The sequence below is a fragment of the Anser brachyrhynchus genome, assembly GCF_964034855.1.
Source record: "Anser brachyrhynchus genome assembly, chromosome: 3".
Taxonomy (NCBI): domain Eukaryota; kingdom Metazoa; phylum Chordata; class Aves; order Anseriformes; family Anatidae; genus Anser; species Anser brachyrhynchus.
In genome coordinates, this window is record NC_137696.1 from 71,420,553 (window position 1) to 71,430,734 (window position 10,182).

General features: G+C 35.7%; 1 long non-coding RNA gene across 1 annotated transcript; it reads right to left on the reverse strand.

Moving 5' to 3' along the window:
- Window positions 1–1,065: 1,065 nt before the first annotated feature.
- LOC308193554 lies at window positions 1,066–8,568 on the reverse strand. The gene is made up of 3 exons (XR_013949736.1): window positions 7,717–8,568; window positions 5,396–5,425; window positions 1,066–2,224 (listed from the first exon to the last, which is right to left on the reverse strand). It is a non-coding gene; the product is annotated as an uncharacterized lncRNA (long non-coding RNA).
- Between the last annotated feature and the right edge of the window lie 1,614 nt (window positions 8,569–10,182).

Sequence of the window (10,182 nt, forward strand, 5' to 3'; positions counted from 1 at the left end):
AGTTGGGTTAGCAAAGGCCTAGTTTGTTTGGTTTTCCTGAAATATTTTATAGGGTTTTCACAAATCTGGTGTGGCCAAAAATGGTGAGTTCCCCAAGGGACACAGCTGCCCCTGGAAGTTAGAGTTCTAATGCAGCTAGCACACTAGCTAGGAGGAATAAGGTGTCTAAGAGATTGTAAATGCCCATTAGGTGCACAGATGCTTTAGAAATCCCGTCATTTGCTGATTAGCATTTTTACAGTAACAAAATTTAAAAAATATATGTTTTGGTGTAAGTACTTCCATCCATGGAAATTTGGTAAGGTGTTTAAATATTTTTATGAAGAATCATAAAGGTTCCTTGACAGACAAAATAAACTGAAGAAAGTACCATTATCCAGAACTGTATGCTATATTCTACAATTGCTGCAGTATACACAGTGACAAAACAATACAAACAATTTTGTTTCAAATATTGTCTTCAAACATTTTTTTTTCTTTTTTTTTTAATGAACAAAGGAAGATGAAACTCTTAAGCCCTAGGAGGCTAGCCATAGGTGCAAACATTTCCTTAACCACATTTTTTTGTTTTGTTTTGTTACTATTTGACTGGCTATTACAGCGGTGTGGGGTGGCAAAGTGTCTGATTTTTTTTTTTTTTAAGGAAGTGTTTATGTCTATGGCTGTAAATATTTTTATTATAACAGGTCCTGTTCCCCGTTCAGAATGAGATATTCTTTGTGCATAACTCCATTGGCATGCCTTTGAAATTACAACGATCTGACAGCAAAAACTAACATGAATCAACTGCATTTTAAAACCACCTCTACTGGATATGGAAGTTATCACCTATGTAAGGGGATTCATATATCACTTGAAGCATACATTCACTGTTTCATACTGGTAGATGGCTTACCTCATATATCTTTTCCCCATAAAATGTTTATATCAATTTGCAGTTCAAAGGAAGCCACACCATTAGGATTTTTTCAGCTTGTCTTTATTTTTACTTTTAGACTAGCTAATGCTTTGAATACAGAAAAACAATTCCAGACATGAATTTTGTACATACATGTTTTTATTATTTTCTTCTTATATTTGCTCTTTCTAGTAATAACCAGTATTTCTGTTTAGAGGTTCATCAGTTCACATGAGATTTTAAGCTGTTAAAGATGTTTTCTGCTTAGAAAGTCCGTATGTGAAGATGTCTGTTTCTACACAGTATTATACTGATCTTCTCAGAATAGTCCCTCAAATGGCCGTCACTGTTACAATAAGAGTATTAATAATAATGGCAACCATATTTCTAATGGTGTATTATTATAATATTGAAGGACAATTATCTCATAATTTGTCAGAAATACAGCTACCACAAAGACCAGAAAGAATACATGATCTTACAAACTGCCATGTCTTGGTTCTATTTTGTTTATCATTTTAAAAGGAAATAAATTTAGAATTTAAAAAATATTTTTTTTCTCTGTATCTGTGGTATATCCATAATAGTCTATTTTTTTATCAGTTTTAGCAATCAGTTATATTAGCTTTAAAAATATCATTCCTTCATAATTAAACCCAATGCCAGAATGCTTACTATTTTTCTTAGCCTCAAAAGTTCACTAAATTCTTCCCATTCCAGCTTCCCCCAAACAAGAGCAGAATTAACCAAAAATGTCCAAAGAGCTGAGAATCTCAAGCTGTGAGTAGCTGAATAAAGAATTCTTCAAACAGGATGAGTGAGCTTAAATGTCACTGAAACATATGGTGAAACAGTTTTCTTGATGCGCCTGATTCCAAACCCATTAACGGGAGCTGTTCCGCTGACTTCATTGGGTTTGAATCAGGACCTATAAAAGGTATTTAAAAATGCTTTCACAATGAATGCCAGCTAATGGGGGCTCCTTTCCAAAAGAATATGACCTGGTTTGTCCAAGAAAGTTAATTTATGCTAGATTGGAAGTCTAGTTTCACACATTTGAGTATTCCTATGAACGTTCTGGGTTAGACCTTCAGCTGGCATGTATCAGCCTAATTCCATTAAGGTCTATATGTCTGTGACAATTTACATCTGGACCATACTTTTGGAACCCATGTTCTAAGTCTTTGGAGATTTTCTCATCATGTCTCACTGCATTTTTCTTGTTTGGTTTTTCATGTATCAGTTGAAGAAAAACACCATGTCCAGGAAAACAGCCTGAACTCCTTATATATGCAAGGAAAGACAATGGAAATCACACGAGAGGCACTGCAAATGGAAAAAGAAAAAATCAGAAGTATGGATATCGAATTTTCTTCAGTAAAATTTTTCTTCCATGCAAGGGAGACTTAACAACTTTGAGGCAGCAGCCTTTTTGTGTATACTTTTACAAAAATATCAGCCACTCCCTTTTTATTAGCTTCACTAGGACAGATCTCTGACAGGATCAGACTCATACAGCAGCATGTGAATCTTATGTGAATACCATATTGTTGCAAGGAGAGATAAAATCCTTAACTTAAGAACAGATTTTATTGTGGAATACAACTTTGCTTGCCTGAAGTTGGTGGGATTTTTGTTTTCTAATTTAATACATCATTAATCAAAATATTGACATACTACAAAAAAACAATAAACATTCCTTCTCTATTTTCCAGATTATGAATATGTCTAGACAAGAAATCAAAGCAGATTGTAACTTTTGGAAGCCAGTTCTTAACTTGTTCTAAGAAGAAATAGTCTTGTAGAGACACGTCTGCTACATTCTTTACAAATTAGGAAGCAAAGGAATAGTAAAGAGATGGTGAGTTTGACACCAAACAAAAATTCCTGCTTAGTTATTTAAAGTTAATGTGTTAAAATTAGCTCAGACAAAAAGCATTTTGCCATTGCCTATTACAATTTCTCATAAAAATATGGAGGAGGGTTGGAGATGATATTGTTATGGGGTTTGTCACATCTTCTGATGTCACCACGTTGGATGATGCTTGGCAGAAAGCCTTTTGTGTTCAATAAATACCAGATTTAGAGTTAATTCAACAGGAAGGTGCAAGTCTTACAAAATCAACACTCTTTGGGTATGCATAATAAATTGCCTTCAGCATTAAAATTGTAAAATTAATTTGCTGAAAATTCACTTAGATACACATTCAGAAAACTTTTGACCAAATTGTACGTGCTTGACTATCACTCAGTCAAAAAGGTGTTTCACTTCTTTTTAGAAGTGTATGTAAACATATTTCCTCTCCAATTGGCTTAATACTAACTGCGGTAAGTAGATCACTTTTGAGTTCATCGTTTACCGACCTTTAGTTCTGTGTCTGGTGCAAATTATTATACCAGCCTAATTTACTTGTATTTTAAGCCACAAAAACTGTGATTATGATCCTGATAAGAGTTTTCATTAAAGCATTTTCCTTTAGCAACACAGAGAAGTTGTAAGTTTTGGGATATATTGGTATTTCAGTGAATAACTGCAGTCTGATGAATTATTTACATGTGAGAAATCACACAGAAAATAATTTTAATCAAATGATATTCTTTCCGAAATTATTTTTAATAAAAGAACTTTTAAGCCAACAAAGTTGCTGGGAGTCACATTGTATGTAGCTGTCTCCTATCACTCTGTACAATAATCCCTCACATCCCTTCAGAGAGCTGTTTACTCCCATACTCACCGCTCCATGAAAGACATTTGCTTTCCCCTGCACAGCTGAAGAAATGCTGTAGGCTGGGCTTACCTAATATTTGAGAACATATTTCTTTGCATAGTAGTCCTTCAACAGGGGAGACGGGAATTGATACAGAAAATGTAAAAAAAGTAAATTTTATTAGAAAAGGGTGTTATTTGAGTGACTACATATGGTGGAATAAAAGGGACCTTAGCTACCCTATCAACGTTGAGCAAGGATTGGCAAGTAGGGATTGGGTATTATTCCCACAGGAAGTGATGGGATCACAGTGATCCCAATCAGAACAGGTCAGTAAAGAGCTAGCAGTGCAAGCGAGATAACGTAGCAGTGCAGATTCACAATATCATAGTAGCAGATGACTTCCAAGCAGGCTCCAAATGTATTGGGGATTTTGGCATTTTCAGAAGCATGATTAGGTTTGAGATAAGTGATGTAATTGTGCCCTACTTCTACTACTGTTTGTACTGCTTACATACTACTGCTTACTACTGTGTTTTCCATTCAGTAACTTTGATTCTAGATTGCTTTACAAACACAGAAACTTTCATTAGTACTGACACTGCCTGTGTCTACAAGGATGTGACATACAATTCCTAAGCTTGCTACTATCAAGCAGGGTAAGTTTCTGTAAGTCTATTTTTCCTTAATTTCCTCATTGGTAAGGGAATCATGATATTTCAATTTATTGTTCACTTAGTCTTTGTAATAGAGTTTCTTCTGTTAACCTTCACCAAGTGCTGCACACTGAATTGGAAAATACAGTGCAGTGTGTCCCAACCTACACATCCAATCAACACTTATTTCAAACTTATTTCACTCTGCTGAAATCACAAGTTACTGCAAGCTTAATCCATATTATTAAGTACAGTTTTGAAATAAAACTCAGTCCAGTAGCCACCTCTAATTAATTTACTGGTGCTTTTTTTTAAATTATTTTGAAAACGTTTTCTAAGCTTTTCTCTCTCTCTCTCTCTCTCTTTTTTTTTTTTTTTTTAGTTATATTGCTAAAAATGGTTCTAAGCAATTAAATAAGGAGAGAAAATCACAAAACACTGAAATGTGAGTTAAAGGGAGATGAGATAAACCCTGGAAACTTTCTGGAAGCAAACCTGGCAATTTATGAAGGACTATGAGGCAAGTAAAGCACTGAAGAAAAAAACATGTTTGTTTGTTTGTTTTTCCTTCATATGGTTTCCAGCATGAATCTTGCATGCAGAAGGTATTTAGGGGTAGACACAGGAACCTGCTTCCACCCACTCCTACCCCTCCTAGATTGTGAGTTCCTGGAACTCAAATTTTACACAGGTGAGATAATTTTAGGTGTAGATATACAATGAATCAGAGTGTGTTGAATCAGTTCCATGGTCAGTTAGGATGTCCATATGAATACAATCATTGTCACTCAGCCCCATGGACCTGATTTTCAACCAGCCCATTCTTTAAAGCACTTGCAAACTTACAATAAAAATATACCTACTCACATCCAGCAGTGCAAATACTTGCATGAACACTTGACCTGCTACTTAACACTGCCAGTACACAAGTGGCAGAACTGGCATTCAGGCATTCAAAAGATAATCTACGCACACATAATACCACATGTTTGCACAGGTGTTAAAATCAGTCAAATCTGTAGCCATATGTACATGAAGGAATAGTTTTGTACACACGTACCATCAAAGACCAAGAACAGACTTGGCTGCAAATATAGTCCCTACTACTTCAGCACTGGCATAATTTTACTTACATAGAGTTAATTGATGGCATAGTCTGGGAACTGAAAGACATAAAACAATTGCAAAATATTTTAAAAGGTCTTATAATGCATGTTGGCTAGAAACAGTAATGTGCATTTTATATTACAAAGCAGTCTGGCTTTTTTCATCTCTCTGTACACTTTGGGACTAAATAAACTCACGAGTCCATTATACATGCTTATGAAAGCCCACTTGAAACAGTGAACAAAATCACTGAAGCTGAAACAAGTCAAGACACTGCTCATCTCTTACAGATTTACCTAGTATGGACTCCTTTATGAACTGTGTATGTTTTCTTAACTTTACTTGGTAACAAGCAATACTGTTTGTAATAATAACATTTTTGGTCTACAGATGAACCTTCTTGAAAAGCAATAATGTTTTTCAACACTGTAAATGAGCTCTGAGCAGAAGTTAACATTCAAAAGGAATTGCAGTTCCTATCACACTTCTACTTTATTGCAAATACCAGTTACACCAAACCCAAAATCTACATCTAAAGAGCCTTGCATTACTTTAGGAAAAGAAATTGAGGGTCTAGACAGAAACAGAATGCAGATTTTGATAGCAATGTCACAGCGTTCATTAAGCTCTACTTCAAAAGGTTTTCCCTGCATTTATGTACCAGTAGGTGAGTAGTAAGCCATATGGAAGGTGTACTTCTGCTAAATCCAAAGGCCTTTCTGTAGGGATATTCTGTAGGGCTCTGTTCTCCTGCTGCATGTTTAACTTCAGAGTAGCTCTAGTGATTTCAAGGAGAAGCTTATGGCGAGTGAAGCAGTCCTGCTAGACTGTTCTTTAGACAGTTCTGATTATAGATAAAAGTATTTTTAATGAATATGCTTTTATTCTTATAGGGAACTTTAATCTCTAGATATGGGCCAAGGGAAACAAACAAACAAACAAAAAAACAACAAAGAAAACCTACTTCTTATCTTAGTAGTCAAGGAGTGATCACAGGAATATATTGCTCTAGAATTAATCAAGTGGCAAGGCTTTTATAGGAGAGAAACTCATAAGTAATATCTTCAGATAAAAAGATTAGTGCATTTAAATTAAATGAATGGATAAACAAAAATAGGTTTATGATAAAGAATGTTTTTATTATCTCTTCAAAGGGTATACTTTTTGAAAAGTTAAGGGAATAGTTAAGAGACGGGACAATTTAGGGACTGTCCTGGTTTCAGTTAGGACAGAGTTAATTTTCCTCCTAGTAGCTGGTAGGGTGCTATGTTTTGGATTAGGATGAGAAGAGCTCTGAAAACATGCTGATGTTTTAATTGTTGCAGAGCAGTGCTTACACCAAGCCAAGGACTCTTCAGCTTCTTGCTCTGTCCTGCCAGCGAGCAGGCTAGGGGTGCAGCAGGAGCTGGGAGAGGACAGATCCAGGACAGCAGACCCAAACTGGCCAACGGGGTATTCCATACCATCTGACGTCATGCTAAACAATATATAGGGGTGGCTGGCCGGGGTGGGGAGCCGGCTGCTCGGGGATAGGCTGGGCATCGGTCAGCGGGTGGTGAGCAATTGCATTGTGCATCACTTGTTTTGTACACATTATTATTAGTAATACTATTATCATTATTATTATTATTATTATTGTTATTATTATTTTCCTGTCTTAATAAACTGACTTTATCTCAGCTCACAGGCTTCACTTTCCCGTTTCTCTCCCCCATCCCAGAGAGGGCGGGGGGAGGGTGAGCAAACGGCTGTGTGGTGTTTAGCTGCCGGCCGGGTTAAACCACAACAGGGACTTAAATGCAAAGGACAAATCCAACAGAGATTCCTTTAAATAAGGCATAAAGACACACAAAATTCTGCAATTTGTCACCAAATTGAGAAAAATCTTTTAAGAGAAGGCTCTCCATCCTGGCAACCCACTCAAAATAACACCAGCATTAGGAACAGAAAAATGAAATGAACATCTGGGAAAAAGAGAAGACTTAACATGGAGGAAATGCAACAACTAAAAGAATTAGTTATTGTATAGAACACCAAAATAAAAAATAAAATTAAAAATAATGTCAATAAAAAGAAGAAAGAAAGTGCAAGTGAGGCCATGCATACAGAGAGGCTGGTATTGAGGTTAAGGATAATCTACAGGTGGCCTCCAAGATACTTAGCCTTCATTTTCAAAACCAACCAAACAAACAAACAAATAGCATTGGTCCAAGTGTTCCTGTCAAACAAATAAGCAAATCTACACCAAAAACATCTCTTTTTCACCATTCCCTAACCACCAAACTAGCCATTTTCTCAACACACAGGACTGAGTATCCAGTATGTAAGAAATAAGAAATCAGCTTACCAATACTCAGTTAAAACAATCTGAAATCCTTCAGTAAGGTCTGTGAATGAGGATGGAATTTCAATTCAGTTAACAGTCAAGAGGAATGAAGAAAGGCAAGTTTAGGTCTGATACACACACACAAAAAAATAAAAAAAATAAAAAAAATAAAGGCCTGAGAATTACAGAACAGTCAGCCTAATGGTAGCAGCTAGAAAGATACTGAAACAAGTAATTAAATAATCAATTTATAAATGCTTAAAGGATAATGAGATGAGAGAAAAGAACATGCATAAATCTGTCAAGAGCATGTCATGGCAAATCAGTTTAATTTCCTTCTTTGAAAAGGAGTGACCCATCAGAAGAAGTAAGAAATCTGACAATGGGTGAAACGCTGAAGCATTTTGTTTCAGCACTTTCTAGATTAAATATTCTGTTTAGGAAATGCTGAAACAGTTGCATTTAACATTTTTCCAAAAACACATTCACATTTGAAAATTTGGTGTGAATATGTCTTCAAAGGTTACATAATGTTACAGAACCTAGATCAAAACAAAATACTTCATGTTGTATCTCTCATCCAAACACAAATATTTTTCCCCGTACTTTCAACTATAAATAAATTGGAAAGGATTCAAATATTGCTATAACCAGGCTGATGATCACAGAATCATAGAATGACTTGAGTTGGAAAGGATGTTAAAGATCATGTAATTCATACCCTCCTGCAATGGGCAGGGACAGTTGGTTTCATATTCCCCAGAAAAATGGAAATAATAATCAGCTTAACTTTATTGAGCAAGATTTGGATGAAATATTAAACAATCCTGTTTAACTATACAGCGAGCTAAACACTAGAACAAGACATCTAAAAATGTTATTAATATTTTCTGAAAGGCAGATCAGAAAACAAACACTGAACATTGTTGATCTCTCTGTGTCATTCTGCTGTTGAATGAAAGCATGAATCCAGTGACATCTTGATATCTTACCCAATCTTGTATTGCTACTTAGCCTTTAACGTCCTTGACAGTGAACGTAGTGATGGCCAACAGTTATGCTGTCACCATCATCTCCAAGTCAGAAGACAGGCTCAGGATGTTGGGTGTATGCCGTTTGGATCAAGATCATAATTTACGTTTCAGTTATTACAAAAGCTGTAGATTTCTAGTACAATATAAGTGTTTAAAATGAATGAAACCCTGTTAACTGCAAAGATGGAATGGTCCAACGTGGGTGTCTTAAGAGGGTAGAAAGAAAAAACAAGATCCTGAAAAATTTCATGAGTAGTTAGATGTAAGAAAAAAAAAAAAAGCAAAAAAAAAAAAAGCAGATCCACTTAAAAATGTTGAGGCTCTATACACTGCCAGTCACTTCTGTAAATGTCCATACTACAAAGTTAAATCTTACAATAACTGAGAATGTGTATATCCAGGACATCAGTTCTTTAGAACTAGACTTTTATTGTTTTTTCCCACCCAAATTATGTTCTTAGTAAATCCAAAATGTTTCATGAAGACATAGCCAGAGAGATAGCTGTGTCGAAACTGGAGAGAGAGAGAGAAGATGAGTAAGAAAGAGAGCATAAGTTTAGTAGCTGCCGTGTGATATACAATACAAAAGAATGAACTTCAGGTTGGCTTGGAGTGGTATGTGTGAAACAGGAACTTTTAGCAGTCAGAGCCAGAACTGAACAGTCAAGCTGCGTAGTTACAGTCACAGTTAGAAGCATCAAACAGATTCAAAGGTTTGTGGATTTGGGACCTATACTAAAACAAAATTTAGAGTCTTTTAAAAGTTGTCTGAATTTGAATTATATACTTTTAATCAGCACTTCACTTAAAATTTCCACTTCTGAGTAGAAAAGAAATAATTTTTCCTCCTCAGAAAAGAAAAACTTGCTTCCATCATTGCTTGCCTCCGGTTGCCTCTGTCTAGTCCCATCTGTTGAATTCCCAAGGGTATTTGATGGAATGAGATTAAGAAGAAATTAGAGGGAACCATATTATGCATCTGAGGAACTTGGCAAAGAGACTGCAGCTAATTGAGATATTTCGTGGACTAAGATGCCCTGGCCCCTCGCCCAGTCATCAGACCCCTTGGAATAAGCAGTAAGATCATTAGTTTGCAAATTTAATACCAGCTGACCTTTGAACCCCTCTTTTTCTGAGAGTAAAAAGAATTGCCTGGTCCCTGTAGCATGTGAGAGTGACACTTTAATTCTTCTATTTTTCATTCCCTTGCCTTTTGACTAAACATGTGCTGCTTTTTTTTTTTTTTTTTTTTTTTTCCACAGATGACTGACTGACCTGTTAATGGAGATTAAATAATTTCTCTAACAACTTCAGTGGATTTCTGGGATTATTTGATGCCTTCATGTAGCTATACTGCAGGTGCTCCAGGCTTAAAAAGAAATCCAAGTTCTATTATCACTTTCGTGTTTTCTGGGATTTAGATATAAGTTGGGGGTATAAATGTAACCTTATA